The sequence below is a fragment of the Schistocerca piceifrons genome, chromosome 2 (assembly GCF_021461385.2).
Source record: "Schistocerca piceifrons isolate TAMUIC-IGC-003096 chromosome 2, iqSchPice1.1, whole genome shotgun sequence".
NCBI lineage: Eukaryota > Metazoa > Arthropoda > Insecta > Orthoptera > Acrididae > Schistocerca > Schistocerca piceifrons.
Genome location: NC_060139.1, coordinates 610,839,297 through 610,863,095, shown reverse-complemented (window position 1 = coordinate 610,863,095; position 23,799 = coordinate 610,839,297). Strand labels below are relative to the sequence as shown.

General features: G+C 39.9%; 1 protein-coding gene across 1 annotated transcript in view; it reads left to right on the top strand.

Moving 5' to 3' along the window:
• Nucleotides 1-950: 950 nt before the first annotated feature.
• Nucleotides 951-23,799, top strand: part of LOC124776373 (deubiquitinase DESI2) — a 123,397-nt gene continuing 100,548 nt past the window's right edge. Inside the window, exon 1 of the mRNA XM_047251334.1 lies at nt 951-1,068. The gene's annotated coding sequence lies outside the window, so the exon portion shown is untranslated. The remainder of the gene's footprint in view (nt 1,069-23,799) is intronic.

Below are 23,799 nucleotides of genomic sequence, written 5' to 3'. Positions count from 1 at the left end.
GGTGGTGGTTCGTGTTGCTGACACGGTAGCTCAGCGTGTTCGGTCAGAGGGTTAGCTGCCCTCTGTAATAAAAAAAATAAAAAAAACTGAGTTAATGGATCAACGACGAACTGAAACGGGTGTCTTGCAACGTCCGCCCCAAGCAGATGAAAAGAACAAAATGATATTAAAAAAAAAAAAAAATTTGGTCAGCGTGACGGACTGCCGTCCTAAGGGGCCCGGGTTCGATTCCCTCCTGGGTCGGGGATTTTTTCCCCTCAGGGACTGGGTGTTGTGTTGTCTTCATCATCATTTCATCCCCATCCGGCGCGCAGGTCGCCCAATGTGGCGTCGAATGTAATAAGACCTGCACCAAGGCGGCCGGACCTGCCCCGTAACGGGCCTCCTGGCCAATGACGCCAAACGCTCATTTCATTTCCATCTTGTAGAGTATTTACCATTTCAAATGTTAAACGTACTCAGCTTTTGCCAAAAAAAAAAAGAAAATCTATCAACGTCAGGAGCTATAGAGAGCAATTAAAAACGAAGCTGATAAGAGTTCCAAATCCTACGGTCGGAATTGACGCTTAGAATTCTCGTCTCGCAGCGAAGGTATTGTTGCGCACTGGCTAGTGACTTCGTAGTTATGGCAATGATTCTGATGGCGAAGAAAGCACAATCACATATTCTGAATTTTTCTGTCTGGTACTAGGGAATACTACATTTCAATTCAATTTTTTTGTCTCTTTTATTCGCCCAACGCTTTCGAATGAGCCGCTTGATACAGCACGACATCTGCGTTTCTCGAGCTGGACAGCGAATGTGGTTACCCAACGCACGCTGGTATGATACGTTACTGATTCGGCTGGAGAAGGAAAAAAAAAGAGAGAGTGCTCTAACAGATATGCCCGTCTCGTATTTATCTGTTGTCGCTTATCGCCGCGGCGGCTAGTCAACCTACTTGAGCTAATCTGCACACTCAGGAAAGAGTTCTGCTTACTGGTTTCGTCTCAGACATTCACTCGTTCATTCATTCGTGCTCCATAGATTCCACCAAGAAGGACCGTCATGGGTGTTCAACGAGTCAAGGTACACATTAACAAAAGGCGAGCAGAGCATAGAAACTAATTGTACTCTGTATTAACTATTGCTATACTGCTTACTGCTTTTTATGTGGACGACAGCTAAATTTAACCTAGAATATTAGAAAAGAAGCGGTAGCTTTCAAAGTAGCAGTGCTGCTTATTCAGTTGCATTAAATAGCTGCTTTTTATCCGTTGCTTGTCATGAAGGTTTACAATGGGCACTTGTATTTGCCCTGAAAGCAGGGTGGCAGTAGTATCCGGTTGTCGCGCTGCCACCTAGTTGCCATGCAAACACAGAATATTGATTATAAAATACATCCTCATCTTCCCGATGACCTGCATTGAAACAAAGTACCGCGAACTCTAACGTATCGACGAGATGAATTCATCACACCTTTGAATTCATACTTGCGCCTCGTATTGAGGAAACTGGAATCTGTTTTGTGATTCCTGAAGTTAGGCAAAACACTTATAAGTGTTGGTGTGCGCAGAAGCGCAAAGCTAGAACTAGCAAATGGTAGCAGACAGTTGCAATAGTAGCTAGTAGAAATCGCATATTTGTAACGTGTATAGCCATTTTAATTTACACGGAATCAATTAATCGCACATGCACAGTTATCAAGACATGATGTGAAAGCACATCTGCACTGACACATGCCTAATTACGGCCTCATGTAAGCAAGTGGTAGCTCGTAAGTTAGCGTTATTAATGCAACTGATGATTAATTAATTGACCAATAGCAAAATTGTCTTTTATTCAAATTTATTACAACCTGTAATAAATATGATGGAGTGAGTGGATGTGACTCAAGGAGGTACACTAGTTGAGGTAGAAGTATATGTTGGTACAGTTGTATTGGACTCGACATTCATAATTTTGTATTTTTCGTGAGACTTAGATTTTTGGTGCTCATTGGAATATTGTGTATTGTACGCTCATATGCACAGCTCGGAGAGTGTCCAGCGTCACAAGACGCATCTTTCGAGGTATATTACTCACGTCTTTTGTGTGTTGAATTTAAACGGTGTCCCAAAAAGATATATTTGTGAACCACGGGAGAGGATTCGAGTGCTGCGAGGTATATAAAAGTGTAAAAATGGTGCGCGGGGTCAGTCTGTCATTCTTGGCCGCAGTCCGTCATTCTGTCATATTGCAGAAGAGCTGCTTGCTGCAGTCAGCCTGTGAGACGTGTAACTCCGCCTTATGAGACCGCACATTTTCAACTGATAAGACTGTATCGGGATTTGCCGGACTCTCAAGTAAGTTAGGTGACAGATTATATTTGAGAAGGTTTTCAACTTAAGCCTCATTTAGACCCAGTTCTGTTGAGTGAAATATTCTCGAAGGAAGGAAGAAGGAAGATTAGTGTTTAGTGTTCTGTCGACATCTAGATCATTAGAGAGGGAGTACGAGCTCTGATGAAGGAAGGATGGAGAAAGGAAAGCGGCTGTGCTCTTCCATAAGAACCATCCCGGCATTTTCCTTAAGCGATTAAGGGAAAACGCGGCAAACCTACATCAGTACGAGTATTTGAACCGTCGTCTTCCTGAACGCGTCGGGTGTTTCGATCACTTTGAATTTACTACAGGTATTGGTTTTGGTGATAGGAAATTTTGCGTCTGTTTTTGGGCTCTGGCCTTGGACCACTGTTAGGCAGTTTTATAGACTGTCAAACTTGGAATATTTTCGATACTCTGCAACTTGAACTTTTATTTCATTTTGTTCTGCGGCTGCAGGACTTGATCTTAATGACAAACATTTCACTACGTTTGTTTTTGCTAAACCAAGGTGCGACGGGACGTGCCCACAGTTTGTTGAACTCAAGGTGATTGTTACTTACGTAATATAATAAAAGTTGGTAACTCTTGCATTGCTGACGTGAGATTAAAAATAATCACAATATAAAATTACAAGAAAAAGCCCTCTCAAAGTGAAACCTAATAAAAGAAATTGCATAACTATTGGAGTAGCTAAACTAGACGTGCACTAGAGACACAAATGACGCGATCCGCGAGTAGTAAAGTAGTAGCTGGCTGTCGCAAGTATCCCCATTTCTCTTTCTTTTTAAACAGAGCTTCTGATGATGACACACAAAGAAGCAGAATCTGGTGTCGATACTGTGGTCTGAAGCTGGGGAATACATTAAATGAATTTCTATATTACGTTTCAGATCGCTCTTATACAAGGAGCTGAAATATCTCTGAGGCTAAATTGGTTAAATAATACTCGCAGGACTGAGGGAAAACTAAAATCATTTTTGGCGGGAATAAATAGCTTTTCCCACAGTTTGTGAAGTGGAAGAGTCAACCGACTACTGCATACCCTTGGTGGGTCTCTGGAACTCTCACCGAGTCAGTTGAGGGCTATACCTCAAAGATTGATAGGATTATTTGTGAAAGACTGTAGTTCCCATTTATAATACGCTTTGATCTATTCTTCTATAAGTAAGTACCAGATAAACCGCGCATAGGAAGCATCATCATAGCCCTGGATGAATAAAAAAATCGTATTATTAAAGCTATCAGAATGTAACCGAGGGAGTAACGCATAAGTCTTCTAGGAAGATGTTGAACTGACTGGTTACGTCTATAATGATGTTACATTTGATTGTGCTGTAGTATTTCACGCATGTGTTACACCACTCATCGCTACCTCAAGTTCGGTTCTAAACTGAGTGCGAAGTACGATAACCTGATTTAAATTAGTTGCCATCTGGCGTTCAAAGTCCAAAGTTGTGAGGCTGTCGCGAGATCCAACCGCCACAGCGGGTCCACATTCTGCGGCGACAGAAAATTCACTTAAAGTCTCTACCTACTAGGAAAAATATCACTTAAAATATCTGTAATTCACGTACGGTACGGAGTTCTACAGCGTTCGAAAGTATGTCAAAAGCAAAAGTGAAGTTGGTGGCGCAAGTCCGCGGAAGGGCTTTTGGCCTGACTGTACAGTCTTTCCTTTCTGCGGCGTTAGGAGGGGAGGGTGGCGGGCGCATCGCCCTAGTCGCCTGGAGTGGACCTGGGGCTTCCTGGACGGACTGGAACGAGGAAAAATCTCCGCCCCTCTCCGAGTTTGAACCGGAGAGCTCCAGAGCCTGCTTTAGCGCTCTAGCCGCCATTCTCAGTTCTGAGTAGAGCAAGTCTTATAAAGTTTTTGAAACGGAGTAAATTTCCCACCTGGGGAATAGCTTCAAATGTCAAATCTCAAAAACTATTTAATCCTAGAAATACTTTCCTTTCGTTGATAGTCAGTATACTTCCTCTCGGCAACTGATCTTGCTAAAGTCCCATATCATATTGCGTTTGCCGGCCGGAGTGGCCGAGCGGTTCTAGGCGCTACAGTCTGGAGCCGCGTGACCGTTACGGTCGCAGGTTCGAATCCTGCCTCGGACATGGATGTGTGTGATGTCCTTAGGTTAGTTAGGTTTAAGTAGTTCTAAGTTCTAGGGGACTGATGACCTCAGATGTTAAGTCCCATAGTGCTCAGAGCCATATTGCGTTTGCTGCAAAGAAGCATTGGAAAACAGTGAGTTTTCTGTTGTTGTTTTTTTTATTTTGTCAGTATTTAACATGTAACAAGCACGAAGTTTAAAGTTTAATGATCCCACAAGTCACGAAAACACTCTGAAATTCATACGAGGTCACACTAAGAATGTCATATATCCGTTCGTAATTTTATTTGGGGCCAAAGTTAGGTTTTTACTTAAAGTTGGAGATATTTTCGCGTGCGGATTAGTTTCCTACTTTAGCATCAGCAGATTCAATATTTAACACAGCGGAAACGGCAACATAATTATTGCAAACCAATGACAAAGGCAGGTTTCCATTAGTGTAGTGATGGCGGGTACAGTCCTGCGCACTATAGCCGTTAAATGGCAACTTGTTTAAATCCGTCTATAAATACAAACACTTCGAGCTCCTATTACAAATTCCATAAATCCAAATTGCGATAAATCACAAGGATGTGGAACGTGCCAGGTTTTCAAGCAGGGAGATACAGTACACTTAATAAAACATATGTACAATGACAAAAATGTAGTATAAATTGGAGAATAAATTTAAAGGTTGAGATGAAGTTAGCAAGACACAGTTCACGTAACACATAATTACAGAAAACAAATTTAGATACAGTGAAAAGATTTGTACGCTGTCCATCTTCCACATTTACGGCTAACGCGTAACAAATATAGAGTCTCAAAACATAAAATACAAATAATACAAATCTGACCCAGCAGACTTGTGGTGGGAACCAAGTAGAAGAAACAGTAGGCACCCGATTCGATGCAAAGATGTAAAATAATCTGGTCATTGTAGCAACTGTATTGTAACTAACGCGGAACAAGGTTCGAACACGGGTGCAACTATAAACACCGAATACACAATCTCAGATACGGGAATTCTGCGTGTTGTCACAGGGCATTACTACCATTGAACTACTTGGTTACAGCTGTAGTAATTACCCGAGTCACAATGAATTTCTACATCTCGTTAACTGAGAAAACACGGGAGAGTGGAAATGTTATTTTATATATACGAAATAAAACAGTGTTGTTATGCTCCAATACAGCTGCAGATTTCTTTAGCTGTTATTTATAAAATAATATTATTTTATGTGTTTGTTCGAGTGCTACGGAAATTACGCAAGAGTTACGTTCTTCCCTCCCATTTGTATTTTTCAGAACTGATGTCCAGTATATGTACATAATATACCAGTAAACACTCGCTGGAAGTTATGCTGTAGATCTTTTTCGACATTACTTTGCTAACACTCAATTTAATGACGATCATTCTGATCACCCATTAGTTGTTTTTGGAGTGCACTTGCTGTCGATAACCAGTAGTTTCGCAAGTAGCGCTAGAAAACGTTATCTACCACATAAAATGTTTTTTTAATTGCATTTATATTTTTGTCTTTCAATTTAATCAAACATATAGCATGCAGTCCTTTTTTTTGAGGGGGGGGGGGGGGGGGGGGGCGTTGTCAACAGCGAATGTAGACCTGGGGTACACTACCTCAAACTTCATTTCGTATTCACATTAGTCGGCTTCGGCAGCTCACAAAGGCTTTACGACTCCACATCCGAGCGACATATCGCAGCGATCTTGGCAGCGATATCGCTTGCAGTCAATCGCTCGCTTCCTTTCCGCCACGTAACGAGCGATTTACCATACTGTTTTGACCAGTGTTTCGAACTTTGCTGTTTTGTGAACAATTGGTATTGAGAATAGACTACGTTTAGTAGCGGTGGTAATTTATACGTTGACAAAAACACGTAAAAATACCAAACGGAAATTGAAAACTTGTTTTGGGGCGTTTTTGAAAATATAGACTATCCACTAAGGAAGTGTTCAGATTCAAATTATTTTCAAACAATTCCTTATTAGCTTGGTCCATTTCTTCTGTCGCAGTTTTGCCGTGTTCCAGTGGCTCTTATCGTGTTGCTGCACGAAATTATGTCTCCTTGAACATGCATACATTTTCGTGATTTGATTAATGCTTTGCTTGGAATTGTGCCATACAACTCGTGACGTGATTTAATCCTGTCCCAACCACGTCCATTTATCGTTACTTTCTATGATGTTCTGATACTATTTGTGACTCAGGCAAAAAAGACCTTTAAATATACTTATGCAGATATGGTGGCTGGCGGGGGGAGGGGCGTATCTCGTTAACTTAGTTGAGTTGTATACATCTTTCCAGTCTGTATTTCCCAAATACATTATAAAGTCCTCTGTTCTTTTTTTAAGCATTAGTCTTACTGTTCAAGTATTTACACATGGCTGTGCACTCTCTATATGTCTACAAAAATGTTATCAATAGGAGCACTGCTGCCAATAACTCTTGTTGTTAACTGTGTAGGAGTTAGTTTAAATAAAATGACAAATAATGTAGACATAGCTCTAGAATAGGTGTTTCATAAAAACATTAAATTAAAATCTCCATTTAGTATCACCTTATTCTCTTTAGAAGTTAAAAAGGTTTAATAATGCATTAAGTTGTTTATGAATACTCAAAATCACCAGCTGGAACCCAGTATGTTGTGACTGTTACTTTGAACTTCACTTTATTTTCTACTACATCACAGGCTTCAAAATGCTGGCCACAGCTAAAGTTAAGAGTATCAGTATTTTTAGATCTGAACTCTCTTTTAATACAAATGTCAACTCCACTTTCAAATTCAAATTTCAGAGTCGCTCATGCTCCTTGTCTAACTCCATAAATTCAAACGTAAAAGTCCTTACTCCACCGTGCCATAACGAAAGAAACTAAACATGTCTGCATCTCGTGGTCGTGCGGTAGCGTTCTCGCTTCCCACGCCCGGGTTCCCGGGTTCGATTCCCGGCGGGGTCAGGGATTTTCTCTGACTCGTGATGACTGGGTGTTGTGTGCTGTCCTTAGGTTAGTTAGGTTTAAATAGTTCTAAGTTCTAGGGGACTGATGAGCATAGATGTTAAGTCCCATAGTGCTCAGAGCCATTTGAACCATTTTGGAAACTAAACATAATCACGCTTGTTGACTAGACCTGGACAATCGACTCCGTCAAAACTAGCCGTATTGTTACACAGAGCGACTGGTCGCTTGCAATTCATAAGACTGCTCGAGAATTACGAGGGATCAGCGATTCATAGCTGCGATTTGTGCATACATGTGAGAATCTCGCGCAATCCGTCAAGATTTAAAGAAGGCGGAAGGGTCGAGAGGGAGACCAATACCCCTCACACCACTAGGCGCGGATTGGGGGGGGGGGGGGGGGGGGAAGCGAACGTGTTTCATTGGAGGGCATTATGACAACCCAAAAAGCAAAATCACTTTAATAGCGACTGATGTAAAAAATTACATTTGTTTTAAAACATTTTATACAAGAGTGTTGGAACTATAATAGTGGCAACTATTTATTTACAGCTCGTACAAAATAGATACGTGGTTCAAAGTTTTACTGACCTTCAAAGTAGTCTCCAGCATTGTGTATAACCCGTTGCTAGCGACGTGGAAGTCGCAGGACACTCTTAGCAGTGCCGGTTGTGTTGACAGTTCGAGCGGCGCGGTCTATTGCCCGACGAATTTGTAGCAGTTGTGAAGCGAATGCTGTTAAGTGTTTCCTTCAGTTTAGATGTTTAAATGTGTGTGAAATCTTATGGGACTTAACTGCTAAGGTCATCAGTCCCTAAGCTTACACACTACTTGACCTAAATTATCCTAAGGACAAACACACACACCCATGCCCGAGGGAGGACTCGAACCTCTTTACGTTCTTGAGCATTGTCCTGCAAAATGGTGGTCAGGTGCTGCAGAAGGTATCATCACTTCTGTCTCTAAGCTGATCGTAGGTTGTGTTCCAAAAATTAATCAGTAACAGCTTGCACTGTACGTGCTTGAGCATTGTCCTGCAAAATGATGGTCAGGTCCTGCAGAAAGTGTCATCACTTCTGTCTCTAAGCTGTTCGTAGGTTGTGTTACAAAGATAATCAGCATAGAGACAGAAGTGATGACACTTTCTGCAGGACCTGACCATCACTTTGCAGGACAATTCTCAAGTACGTACAGTGCAAGCTGTTACTGATTTGTTTGACTGATGGGGCTGCTAAGTACTATACCACCTACTGCACTCCCCTGACTGATATTAGCCTCGTAAGTTCAACTCGATTTCTAAACTGAAGGAAACACTTAACGGCATTCGCTTCACAACTGTTATTAATTCGTCGGGAAATAGACCGCGCCGCTCGAACTGTCAACAGAACTGGCATTGCTAAGAGTATCCTATGACTTCCACGTCGCTGGCAATGGGTTATACACAATGCTGGTGACTACTTTGAAGGTCAGTAAAACTTTAAAACACGTATCTATTTTGTACGAGCTGTAAATAAATAGTAGCCACTATTAAAGTACCAAACCTCGTATATTTAATTGGGCAGTTTTCAAGAATGAATACCTACGCGTCTGTGGCTCGTTAAAATGAGGACGTGGCGGCAGATTATATCTGAACGTGATGAGGGGGAAGGAGAGACAGTGAAAATCTGTGACTAGTTTTGCGGATATTACAATGCGTAAATTGGTTCAGGAAGTTGATTAGTACATCCTCAAGCGTGCCTTGTGCCGCACGCGAACATGTTCTTGTTTTACGAAATCATCTTCTGCAAATGAGCAGTATCTTGTGGCATATTCGTGGAAGGGTGGCGAATGTGGTGTATGGACAATGAATGTAGATTTTAGATTCTTGATTTGTGGCACAACGAAATTAACAAGAACAAATGTAACTGAAAGAAGTATGAAGTATTTGTTGAAATTTTGTTTACAAGCAGGAAACGGACGAGGAAACGAAACCACTGACTTTACAATATTCTAATTCAAAACAAAACTTCCATGACGACAAAGAAACGAGCTATTAACTGTTTTCCGTGCGGTTCTAGGCGCTTCAGTCTGGAACCGCGTGACCGCTACGGTCGCAGGTTCGAATCCTGCCTCGGGTATGGATGTGTGTGATGTCCTTAGGTTACTTAGGTTTAAGTAGTTCTAAGTTCTAGGGGACTGATGACCACAGATGTTAAGTCCCATAGTGCTCAGAGCCATTTGTAAACTGTTTTGTATACAACACTGATGAAGAGGAATGTTCCCTATATCGCAAGAGGTGCTACAACTATAACGATTCCAACTAGTTTGCAGAAAGGCGCTGCGACAGCTCTTGCTTATCGTTGGCAGTCTTCATCGCTTAGTTCTAAAACTAAAGTTAAGCCCAGCGAGAAATGTGTTTCGTTTTATACCGAATGCGTTGGATAACTCGATGTTAAAACAAAATGACAAATAAACACAATAGCATGACCACCTCCCCCTCTCCCCCACATTGGTGATAAAATTTTAATAGCAACGTTTTTTTTCTTAGTAAGCCTCACACACACACACACACACACACACACACACACACATACACACGCGCAGGCGCGCGCGCGCGAGCGCGCACACGCGTTCAAGCATGCACACACACATCACGTGCAAAGACCAACACATTACAGCGCGTAAATTGCTGTCGCATGTGCAGAATGTATTTTTCTCTAAATTAATTACTGAGTAATAACCGCAACTTTTGTATTCTAGTGTATGTTGGTAAAATGTCACTCCGCAGAGCATCACTATAACGAAGGAAGTCACAACTACATATTTTCTGAGTACCGATACGTCTTCCGTATTATCTCGTTTGTTGATACATCTAATTTTGAATATATTGCACCACTGAACTTACCTAAATAAAATATTTATCCCTTTAGTCAATAAAATACATATTCACTAATAATGGAATGAGGAACATAATGAAGTAATGTGAAGCTTTTGTTTCAAAGAGAATATTTACCAGGAACACGACATAGCTGTTTTTCTTTGCTTAGCTTTAGTACTTTGTTCGAGATTTTCTTCTTCCATATGAAGTTATCATTGTTAGTTTGTCTCAAGCCCTTAAGATTGCAGTTATCTTCATGTCACTACACCTTATTTAAACCTTTTCCAGTCTCATACATTTATTTTCATGTACAATTGATATTATAACCAATGTAGTATCAAGATCTATTTTTGAAAGAAACCAAGTGTGAATTAACAATACTGTAGCACGTTAACGACGCTCTGTGGCAATGGCAGCGTCATGTCATAATGATTTTCTTACGAAAATCTTTTGTGAAAATTATAAATAACTGAAGCCGTAGAATTCAAACATTTCCAAGGGCGATATTTCTTTGTATGGGCGCAAACAACGTTTTTACGCGATGTACCAAAGCCTTTAATCTGTTATAGAGTTAAGTCTATTTCGACTTTTTGTTACTTTATCCCCAAAATTTTTCTCAGTGCATATACAAGACTGATAAGTTTCAGCAGACTTACAGAACACGAATAATAAATAAGTGTTTTCAAGTGTGACTGGATTATAGAATCAGTGTGAACGCGTGAGCACGTCAAAATATTATCTCTCGACATCAAACCACGTCAGGTAGATGGGCTTACAGCGCTTCAGGTCTGTTAGGTCGGTATGGTCATGCTGGTTTAAATGAACTGTGTAAAATTTTGGAAATAAAATAATGAACAGCCGATGTGGAAACGGCGACTTAACCCTTTGACAAACTGCCAGCACGAAGTCTGTGATCCAAACCTGACGGCCGGCCGGTGTGGCCGTGCGGTTCAAGGCGCTTCAGTCTGGAACCGTGTGACCGCTACGGTCGCAGGTTCGAATCCTGCCTCGGGCATGGATGTGTGTGATGTCCTTAGGTTACTTAGGTTTAAGTAGTTCTAAGTTCTAGGGGACTGATGACCTCAGATGTTAAGTCCCATAGTGCTCAGAGCCATTTAAACCATTTGAACCAAACCTGACGAAAACATCTAGGGAAGTAATTGAAACACGGTGGAAGAAAAAACGACGTCATTAGCTCAGCTGCAAAAACAGAAACTTGGACATCATTGCATTATCATTCCATTTGGATTGAAGTTTATCTAACTTGAGACTAATACAACAGTGTCTTTGACAAAATAAAGATGGTTTAGGTAATCTATCACTTTCGACCCAGCATTCGGGGTACTATTATTTCTTCTTCCGATATTTTGACTGATACTCTTCCAGCCATCTTCAAGGGGACTCGCTGGCAGAATTAAGGTTGTGACCGCTTCCTCTAGGGCTTTTGAAAATAGTATAGGTTTACCACAGTTCCGATAAATTCTAATGGAAGTTGTAGCTCAAAAAATGGTTCAAATGGCTCTGAGCACTATGGGACTTAACTTCTGATGTCATCAGTCCCCTAGAACTTAGAACTACTTAAACCTACCTAACCTAAGGACATCACACACATGCATGCCCGAGGCAGGATTCGAACCTGCGACCGTAGCGGTCGCGCGGTTCCAGACTGAAGCGCCTAGAACCACTCGGCCACGAAGTTGTAGCATTGATGTATATATGCACTGATGAGTCTCAACATTATTACCACATCTACATCAACACTTATACTGTGCAAACCACTGTGGAGTGCTTGGCAAAGGGTAATTCCCATTTTACCAAAATGTGTGTGAATTGCTAAGGGACCAAACTGCTAAGGTCAACGGTCCCTACTCTTACACACTACGTAACCTACCTTAGACTAACTTCCGCTAAAGACAACACCCATGCCCGAGGGTGGGCTCGAACCTCCGACGTGGGCAGCCGCACGAACAGTGGCAAGGCCCCCCAGACCCCCATATTACCAGTTATTAGCGCTCTTTCCCTTACCATTCACGTATGGAGCGCAGAAGGATAATTGCCCAACGCCTCTCTGCGTCTAATCTTGCCTCCGCTATGCTTATAGGACCGATACGTACGGGGTCATAGATGTACACTTCAAGATGGTTCTTGGAATTTTCTAAGTAGACTTTCTTGGGGTAGTTTGCGTCTGTCTTCAAGAGTCTGCCAGTTCAATGCTTTCAGCATCTCCGTGACACTCTCCCACGAGTAAAACAACCCTGTCATCATCCGACCTTCCCTTCTTTCTATACGCTCAATATTCCTTGTTAGCTCTGTTATGCATGGTCCCACACACTTGAGGACACAGACTGTCCCCAGAGGAATGGTCAATGCACAGGGATATGAGAGAAACAATCATGTGAAGCAAAAACGTCTAGGCCGACCGAGGTGGCCGAGCGGTTCTAGGCGCTACAGTCTGGAACCGCGCGACCGCTACGGTCGCAGGTTCAAATCCTGCCTCGGGCATGGATGTGTGTGATGTCATTTGGTTAGTTAGGTTTAAGTAGTTCTAAGGTCTAGGGGACTGATGACCTCAGACGTTAAGTCTCATAGTGCTCAGATCCATTTTTTAAAAAAAACGTAAACAAGGGCTCTGAAGTGTGTACCTTAAGAGCTAAGAGCACTTCTTGATTAGATGTGTGTGGCGGGGAGGGGAGAGAGATTTTAGGGCAAAGGTTACGATTATAAGCTTTTCTCACTGTGTCACGTGGCCCCTATGCCACCACGCGACATTCAGTCCCACACTGGACAGTGTTGATAATGTTCTGGCTCGTAAGTGTACACTTCAGTTTGTTAAACTGTTCCCTTCTGGAACAAATCCTCCAGTGAAGCATAATAATTTTTGTAGATGAATAAATGAAAATAAAACAAGACTGTCCGTCTTTGAAGAAAATAATCAATGGTCTTGGCCAATTTTGAAAGTAGCTGCTGTTTTAGAATAACTTTTATGCAGCTTATTGGCAGTTCTGAGGTGTACGTTCACTGTGAAGTTAACACATCTTTGTGTAGGCGCAGAGCGTGTGCCTGGTCAAGATAAATGAATCAGTGGCCATTCATAGGGAGAGTCAAAGGAGAAGGTGAAATGTGCATTTTAAGAATTACGGTTTATTCCCGGTTTGGGGCCAAGAGATGATGTTACAAGACTGACTGTCACACACGAGAAATAAGTCAGTAGTACAGCAGATACAAGAATATGGCGACAAACGTCTGGTGTCTGATATAAAGAAAGATCTTGAACTCCCTATGGATGCGTTTAGAATGCTGGAACTGACAAAAATAACAAGGCAGTGAAGTATTTTGCGATGTCGCTGTTCGGGACTTCTCTTCTGTCCACGTAATTTACCCTGGAAGGAACACACATCAAGGATTTACTGAATGATTAATTTGGGCCTGGGAAATGATGATGAGGAACCTCAGGCTGCAGAAGAAGAAAATGTGCATGCTGAACTGCCACCAGTTGAAGGTGACAGTGAAGGTGCTAAATTGTGCTACTGCTAAAGACTCATTCTTTGAATGCTGTAATTTATGACTGCAATTATCTGTCACCTTATTTATGTCATTTCATTGTAGCCATTTTTGTTACTGTTTTTGTGGAATAATAAAAAAAAAAGATGTTTACGGCTCGGTCTCTTACGCCAGAGGTCTCGGGTTCTATTCCTCCTCTGTCAATTTTTTTTCTTCTGTTTCATTTTCTTTTGTTATTCCACCAATTATTCAGAAAGTTCCCCAAACCAACATTATCTTTAGCAAATTAGTTACATTACTGAATAAAAATTATTTTCTTTTTGTCCAACAACACAATTCGTGGCGGTGGGTTTTCCATTTTTCATTGTAAAGTATATAAGGAGAATCGATCGGTTTTTAATCAGAATAACAAATTCGATTGGGGGACATTCAATATTTATGCATATAATAATTATAAACAAGAACTGCAGTGGTAATTATCGTAAAAACAAACAAAGCAATAATTTTTGCGTCATCTAGCGCAACATATAAAAGCGGATTTTTTACAATCACAGGGCGTTTTCAATACGTTTGTACAAAAATATGCCCCATTAACATTTACGAAAATGTTTTGAGTTTCTGATCATTTTGAGGCAAACCAGGCATATTGAATCATGTCTCGGAAGATTGGTGACGATAACTGATGGTGAATTATAGAATGAATTTTTATACAGTCTTCCAGGGAATTAATTTCACGCTTCTCCTGTAACAATGCGCTGCAATTTTGAAGCAACAGAAGAAAAAAAAGTGCCAGAGGAGGAATAGAACCCGAGACCTCTGGCTTAAGAGTCCGAGCCCTAAACATCTAGGCCAGATTTTTTTATTTATTTATTTATTTTTTATTCCACAAAAACAGTAACAAAAATGGCTACAATGAAATGACATAAATAAGATGACAGATAATTGCAGTCATAAATTACAGCGTTCAAAGAATAAGTCTTTAGCAGTAGCATCTTCACTGTCACCTTCAACTGGTGGCAGTTATTCCTGTATCTGCTGTACTACTTATTTATTTCTCATGTGTGACTTGCAGGTGCTAGGCCAGACGGCGGCTCGGCAACGGACTAACATTTTATACTCATAAGGCACCTAAGAAACTTTGGATCGATTTTTCTCAGGATTTTCCGAGTAGTGCGTCCTAATATTTTAACCACGTGAGGTGTTAGGGGTCCTCTTTCACCACACAAAATTTCGGACAAATCCCGGACCCCACGGTCGTGCCGTCTCCTTGTGAAATGTGTTACTAGACCACCCATAAGAAAACTGAGCGATATCAATGCTAGTCTTCGGGGTCCTAATCACATCGCAGAGGCCTAAAAAAAAAAGAGGTGAAATGTGGGTAAGGGGGGGTGTGATGACCTTCCCTCCGTGTGACACGTACACGATGGCATTGGGTAGAATTTTGATGAAATCTGGTGCTAATGTGCCGTTATTAACTCACCTTACATCACGCATGAACATCTGGGCTCTGACCTTTTTTTCGCATGTGTTGGTATCTTGCTGTTTGAAGTGCCGCCGAGCCCGAAGGGTGACATAGCAGGGCATCACGCTTTTGCACAATTTCTGAGAAAGGTTGTAGGCAAGTTTGATCGAAATTTCAAACTCCTGCGTCGCAATGGTAGACAGTTATGTGGTCTCAAAAAAGTGATGAAAAATGAGAAATTAAACTTACAGTGATATAGCCTGAATATTCGGGATTTTACGAGTGGCGTTCAATAAGTAATGCAACAGATTTTTTTCTCGAACAGTTTTGGTTGGAAAAAATGTGGCATTTGTTGTGGGACATCGCTTCAACCTCTATAGCTTCATGAAGTTCCGAAAGGTGGCGACGCTATACGTAGCCTTCAAAATAGGTGCGTTCCAAACAGAGAGCTATCATTGATTTCTTTTGGTGGAAAACCAGAGCATCGTAGATATTCACAGGCGCTTGCAGAATGTCTACAGAGACGTGGCAGTGAACAAAAACAACGGCGAGTCGTTGGGCGAGGCATCTGTCAATCGTACTTTGGCAAGAAGTGTAGGTGTGGTAGAGAGTCAAATGCTTCCTGTAAATCAAGAAATACTGTTTCTACCTGACTACCATGTTATGTGGCTTTCAGAATGCCGTGTAAGAAAAGTGCGAGCTGGGTTTTAAATGGTCGATATTTTCGGAACCCATGCTGGCTGGCATTAAGAAAGTCATTTTTTTCGATGTACGTCATTATATTTCAGCTCAGAATATGTTCTAAGATCCTACAGCGAATCGAGGTCAAGGATATTGGACAGTCATTCTTTGGATCACTTCTGCTGCCCTTTTTGTAGATGGGTGTGACCTATGCTGTCTTTAAATGACTGGACGCACTTTTTTTTCCGAGGGATCTTCGATATACTGTGGTTAAAAGAGGGGCTAACACAGCTACAAATTCGGTATAAAATATGATAAGATTCTAGTAGGCTATGAAGTTTTATTTAGTTTCAGCTGTTTTACAACACCACTGGCACTAATATCTATTTCAATCACCTTTGCCCTGGTGTGAGAATTAAATTTGGGCAATACCCCGGGATTTTCCTTTGTAAAGGACCATTTGAAAACGAAGTTAAGCATTTCTGCTTTTGCTTTGCTATCCTCAGTTTCAGTTCCTGTCTCATACATGACTAATAGGACACTAACTTTGGTACCACTAACAGCCTTTATATACGAATAGAGTTTATTTGGGTTTTCTGAAAGAATATTTGACAATATTCTGCTACGGTGCAGTAGTCTGTTTCTCTAGAAGCTGCTTTATAGTGATTGTATACAATGGAGAATCCCTCCTATTAGGGTTGTTGGGTTCTTATCTATCCAGTGCAGGGTCTTCTGAACTTGAAATATATTTCTTTACATGCTCCTGTTCCGTGCTAAAAGTTTCGAACTCCTCAATGACATACGATGCCGCTGATTTTTTATCTGATTTGCTGAAAATATAAATCATTTGTATTTGTTTTAGTTGCTTTTGTACTTTTATACTCATTGTTGTCACAACTGCCTCGTTATGACTGATACCTGTGTCTATGCAAACATCCTCGAAGAGATCAAGTATATTTGTCCCTAAGAGACCTAGTATATTTCCATCTTGAGTGGGCTACTTTTCCAGGTAGTTCTCTGAGAATTCATTGCGTAATGTTTCGCAGGACGTCTTGTCACCCCAGCACGTACAAAACAGTAATTTTCCCAATTAAGTGTTAGATTATTAAGTCTCTACCAATGAAGAAAGTTTTATTGCGGAACTTTTTTACTAGTGAATTTAGGTTTTGCATAAAGTTTTCGGTTACCTCTGAAAGTGAGTCTTGTGGTCGATAGAAGGAGAGAATTATAAGTTAATGCCCACCCTTGATACTGAGTCGTGTCTGGACAATCTCATATGCAGTTTCAGTTTCTATCTGTATGGATCTGTGTTTTATATTTACTGCGACAGTTACATCAACTCAGTTTGCAATCAGCTTACTCTTTCTATATCCGCTTGAATGTTCCCCAAATATCTCACTGCTATCTATTTCGTGTTGTAATCAACTTCCTACACCTAACATAATGTGAGCTCCACAATGTTTTAGGAGCCTTTCAAACACTGGCTCGGATTCTTCGCTGGTTAATCACTATGATTTTGGCACTCATACCTATGGGGACATTTCTTTCGATCTTATACTAACACGTCCAGGTCCTCTACAGCTATGTTATCTGAACTTGCTAGAGGGTCACCAAGAAACCCCTTTGCATAACCCCGCCCCCCTCCTCCCCCCTCACCCACCACACACACACACACACACACACACACACACAAGCAGCTGCCTGGATTGCAGTCTCTGACGTGTAGCTCACTCTTAAAGGGACCCTACAGTTCTCAACCCAATGGCTAAAGTGCAGGAAGTCGCAGCATAGCTCATCACAGGACCTTCAAAGTCTCTGGTTCAGTCTGTCCACTTGACTCAGAAGTAGGGGACCACTGTCAGTTCTGGGGAAAGTACTGCAAATTGTGCACTTTGTTGAAAATCCGTGAGCAGGACTAGTCTTACCAACCATCTCTGTCAGTCTCTGGGATAATCCAAGTACAGCCCCAGAGCCCAGACGACAGACAAAATTTGTTCCAAAGCGACCCATGACTTGCAGTTTCATGCAACCTGCTATTTCAATGGCTGCCAGAATATCCTCTTCAACATGTTGAGTGAGACCTCCAGGCATACACACTGAATGCATCTGGTGTTCTTTCTCATTCTTTGCTTCAATTTCACTAAGAGGTACCGTTATTCACCATGCGTTTGAACTGCAGACGATTAATAGACCTAGCCTTTTGTGTTTGCCTTATCTTGACACAGGACACACCAGGACTCCTGCGGGATGTAGTGAGTCTCACTAGCTCAATTTTGGTTCAAGTGGAAGACAGCTTCTCGAACATGTTGATTGCTGGTGTCGCCACAACACTCTGAGTTCTCCCTGATTGTTGTCTTCCCTTTGTAGGGTGCCTAGCCCTACAACCACAGTCAAATAGAGATCTCATACTTCCTGTAGAGAGACAGGATTCACAGGAGAGAATATTTCTTGGGGTACCTTTGCTGTCTCTGGTACGTGTTTCTTATGACATTTCCCAACACGTCCATTCAAGCAGCTTCTAATCGTTTGGCAGTAGTCAGGGCTATTTCCAGCTGATAACGAATGTCAATTAACTCATATTGTATAAAGCATTCAGAGTGGGGCTGAACTGTAGTTGGTGCAATGTTTCACAGAACAGTGGACAAATAACTTTAAAATAAGCTTGCTGATTCCCTTGCAATTTATGGATCTTGCTAGGGTTTGTTTATATTTTAAGTTACCTCGTTGTGATCTTCAGCTCAGAGTGGTCTCCGAACACCTGACTTGTTAAATATTCTTCTTATTTGTGGAATGACTTAATTTTTACTAAAAACCAGGATTTGGCAACTCAAATCTTTCAAGGCTTTTATTGCGCCTTTAAATACAACACATATTAGATCATAAGCATCTTGTTGCAGGAGACATTCTGTGTAACCAATAACAAGCGTTTTTTCAATACATACATCTATATATTATTGACATAAACTTCTGGTCGTTGGTATTCCTTGACAGTGTGGCTGTTGCAGAAGACTCTTTGCTGCCTTTGACTTCTTTGCCCTTCAACTCCAAGTACTTCTTCAACTTTCTTGGAACGACGAGACCAGGCAGGATACCTAACGCAAATAAAAGAAGACACAAAACAGGACATATCCCCTAATAAATCTGCTAACATAATAATTAAAACTTTATGTTCTGAAAGATTATCCTGTATAACAAAAATGCATATAATTCTACTAATCAAGCCTAATCATTAATATTCCAAATTAAAGTGAGATTTCACTTCCACCCAACGAAATTATTTACTTCCAAACTTTGGCTACAAAATATCTGGAAAATCTCATACCCTCACAATCTGTTAAACTAAAACTATTATTATCTGTTTTTAAGAACTGAAGCAATTAGTACTCAAATCGAAATTTGTACTAAAGCAACAGTAAAAACTGGCATAAAAGTTAACTAATATCCTTATACTTTTTTGAGGTTGTCTATAAAAAATTTCAAAATTTCGTTAATGTACGATAAATGTAGACAATATACACGTCGGCTGAAAGGTAAAATTAAATGCAATACAACATGTTAGTTATAATATGTGCTACAGTAACTAAATCACAAATGACTATTTACTATGAAACAGGTTACACACAAGACTCATGAATTCCGAAAATTCTAAAAAAAAAAGTATATTCATTCACGTTGATATGCACTGAAATTCATACTGAACGATTCTTTGAATGAGGATATTACCACTAAAACTGTGAATAGCAATGAAGCACAAATGTTGATTACAACTGATGCTACAGCAGGAAAAACTTTTTTCGAAGCACACAATGCACAATGAGACACTATATAATTATCATGACATGTACTCGAGTTTTACACATTCAATACGAGAAACCCTTTAAATTTTACATTAAGTTTTTTCGTCCTAAGTTTTCGAGGCGAGTTTGACACACGCGATTTTACTCGGGCCCAAAGGAAATACCAGAAGCCCAACTGCACACGTAAATAGAAGTAAACAAACGTGCAAATAGTACCGATTTTGCACGTAGCTGGTTTACGTCACCTTCTGGACTGATGTGCCAAAGATGAACACTCCAGCTTCAGCATACCCCACACAAACATCGTAAAATGTGCAGCACAACCAACTACATCTTTCGTTTGCTGCAGCTATGACAATGTTGCTCAAATATACCAAATAGGACTGACAAGGAACATCGAATATATATAAGGTTGGGCAGCACTAGTGGAAACCTGTTTGTTTAACCAATGGGAGAGTATCACACAAATGCTGGATAAACGAAACTGGCAGGTACTTAATGGCAGACGCAAACTATCCCAAGAAAGCCTACTTACAATGTTTCAAAACTCAGTTTTGAATGATGAATGAAGAATATATTGCAACTTCCTACGTGTTCCTCCCATAGCAGTTGTGAGGAGAAAATTAGATTAATCACAACATGCAAAGAAACATTTAAAAGGCCATTCTTCCCACTCTCCATACGTGGATGGACTGGGAAGAAGCCCTAATATCTGCTACAGTGAAAAGTACCCTCTGCCGTGTACTTCACAGTGGTTTGCAAAGTATGGATGTGGATGTAGATGAGTCCTCAAATGGCTACTAGTATAAAAAATTAGTGCAAAACAAAACACACTCAATGGAAGCTTACTCTTCCAAAATTCAAATAATCGTGAACAACTGTCAGGCGCTAATTTAAAGTAGTATATTGTATTATATTTCATTTCATATGCTGAACAGGTATTGTTTTGTACTTTGTGGCCGCTGATCAGTACATGTTCACAGAAGCAGGAACTCATCATCACTGATATTACTGCCAAACTATGTTACACAACAGCAGGTGGCATTCATTAAGTAATTGTTGCACAACATCCTTTATTAAATGAAAACCTCAGCTGTAAAAAATGGTATGGGATAGTTGATGAGAAACTGCATATAAATGTGGTATGTGATGTGCTGTATTCATATTTGTTGATCATTCTACCATAAACCAAGAACTAACAGTTCTATCTCTAAATTCATATTCTAATGGCGACTTTCTCAAGATGTGTGACATGTGCGTGTAAACAGTGGTAAGTGTCAAAACCATGGCTACCAGCAATAGCAACTTGTCAGTGTTCATACAAGGAAAATGCTTCTCGGGGATGTTTTGTACAAATCTGAGGATTATGTGGATAACTATGACTCAAATAAAGATGCTGAACATGTTTTTGAATGCAAATACAATTAAAAAGTTGTTGATAATCAGATAAATGTGAATGAATATTTCAACAGGCAGTCATTGTTGTCTCTTACCACAGTTTACATGACTGCGAGATGGAAGAAATGTTAAGGACCATTCATAATATTATTAATGTGCTGTATTAAGGTGGCAATAAAATTAATTTTATATTGCGTTGTATCACAGATTAATTTTTGAAATTGTTATGCTTTATTATTGCAAAAAATTATATTGAAAATCTTAGTATCATAAACTGAAACAATTTGGACTTTTGAAATTTCTATTTTTGGATACAATTTATGTTTTTAAAAATATGTGTTTCTCTAGAAATGTTTGAAAACTGTGACTTTCCTAAAAAAAAAAAAGAATCACAGTAGATGTATTTGAAATATCTTAATTATGAGCTTTTATTGAAACTGTACTATGTAATTTCTCAAAACAACCAACTTGTCCCCTCCAGTTGTTTACAGCTGAGTTCTTTAATTAATTTTATACTCACATCTACAAATAAGCACCACATTCGGGCTTGAGCGTCTCTATAATGCACTGTAACGAAACTCTGCTCATCAGTACAACATGAGGGTGTTGTTAAAAATGAATGAAGGTGTCTCTCAATTTTTCAATAGTCAACAAAAGGTCGTAAGTGAGCAATGGTGCATGAATGTGGGTTACTTGGAAATTTATGCATTGTGAAGTGTAAAACGATAGTCAATAAAGAGGAAAAATTATCGACAGTCATAAGTTTTTTCTATCACATAAACGAATGAAAACTGAAAACGAAAGTGAGATAATTGCAAAATATTCTGCCTGCAATGAAATACACCAAGAAAAGGGTGAGCCAAATTCAAATACCTCTATTAAAAATCCCACTAATTTTACTAGTCGAGAAAATATAGATCTAGCTAGTACCTCTGCTAGATTAAAGTGCTTTGATGAAAAGGCTACTGGTATTTCTGTTGTGAGAAGTTATGTAGAAACTAAGGAGATTGATGAGTTGTAAAGTATAAGCATTTACAGAATCCAGGGTGTAACCTCCCCACAAAATTTAGTAAAATGAATAATAATATGAATATGATTCTAATTTTTTTTGTGTAATCTCAGAACAAAATTCATTAAATAATAATATGATTCTAATTTTAGTGTAACCTCAGAACAAAATTGGTTCCCATTTATAACCTCCTTACAGAAATGCATTCACATTTAATGTACCCACAAAATTCTTTTCTCATCTAATGTGAACTTGAAACAGAAAAATTCCTAAACCTCATAATAAAAAATAAATTCAGTAACCTGGTAAATTTTGGACGACAGCAGTGCTGCGTCATGGCCCTGTAAGATCATTCTGAATAAAAAAAGGAAAAAATTCTTAACTCAATAAAAACGGCGAATATATCTGCTCTTATATAAAATTTTTCCGGCACAGCTCTGTGCAATGCTGGCCGATAGATTTGTCATTTATGAAAGGAAGCAACTGATTTTTCTTTTGCAACAATAGGAATGATCATGGATTGAAGAAATTAGTAAATTCTTTAAATTGAAATGAATGTTTGTTAGAAATTACTTTATATCACGAAGATTATTATTAGGACATTTTTAAAACATTTACATGGGAATTCAGATACATTACTAGATATGCGCGAGGCAGCTTTTTACCTTATACAATAATACTCAGGCTCCGGCATCACTGCACCGCGACCGGCCCAGCCAACATGATACACTATAGCAGACCAGAGCAGACAGCAGACAAGCGCAGACTAGCAACTACTAACTGCTACAGCTACACAGTTCCTACTGCTGTCAACACTGCTCTCTGGTCAGCGATTCTCTTATACCTTGCATATCGCAGGCAGCGCATGAGCAATACATCGAAATTACATCTGCTCGGACCTCTTACAATGGCAACACGTCAAAAATTATACAATAATTTCAAGAATGACATAAAGAGGACATTTCGATTGGCCTGGCTGTCATTATATCCATGATTTGTTTATTCTAAAGCAATTAAATGTGCACCTCCAAAATTGTTTATGCTTTTCCACCCATCTGTATCACATGGCAGTCATCATGGTGTATTCAGAAGCTGTCAGTCTGCGAATTTAAAAAGTTTCACGAATCACGAAAAATGCATGTGAATTCTGAGTTGCGTAAATGAGCAACTGAAAAGTTAAGCAATTTTATTAATATTATGACAACTGAACAACAGTGCAGAAGCATTTGTCAGTGAGAATCTTGCAGAATTGGTGCAAAATAACTACCTAAGTTGAAATAAATTGTTCTTGTGTGTTATATGAGTTATCTATAAGAGGAGAAACGAATTTAGATGCAGTTTTCGATTATTTATTGCAGTTTAGAGTACAGTCAGGTGAGGAAGCACTGTTCCAACATTTTGAAAGTGTCCTTAAAAATTGCACCTATATTTCCCATAGAGCCAAAGATGATTCAGATTCTGAAACAAACTGTACAGATCTAAGCTCTGCATTATCCTACAGATCATATGTGAGAGTGAACGCGACATAGTTTCCACATAAATCGATTTGAAAATCCGTGTTGAAGCGTGTGGTAGTGCAAAATATGGGAAACGTTATATACAAAAAAATTTTAATGGCAGGAAAACAGTTAGTTGAAGGAAAAGTGCTTGTGAGAGGGTCAATAGAAAATAATGTAAATGG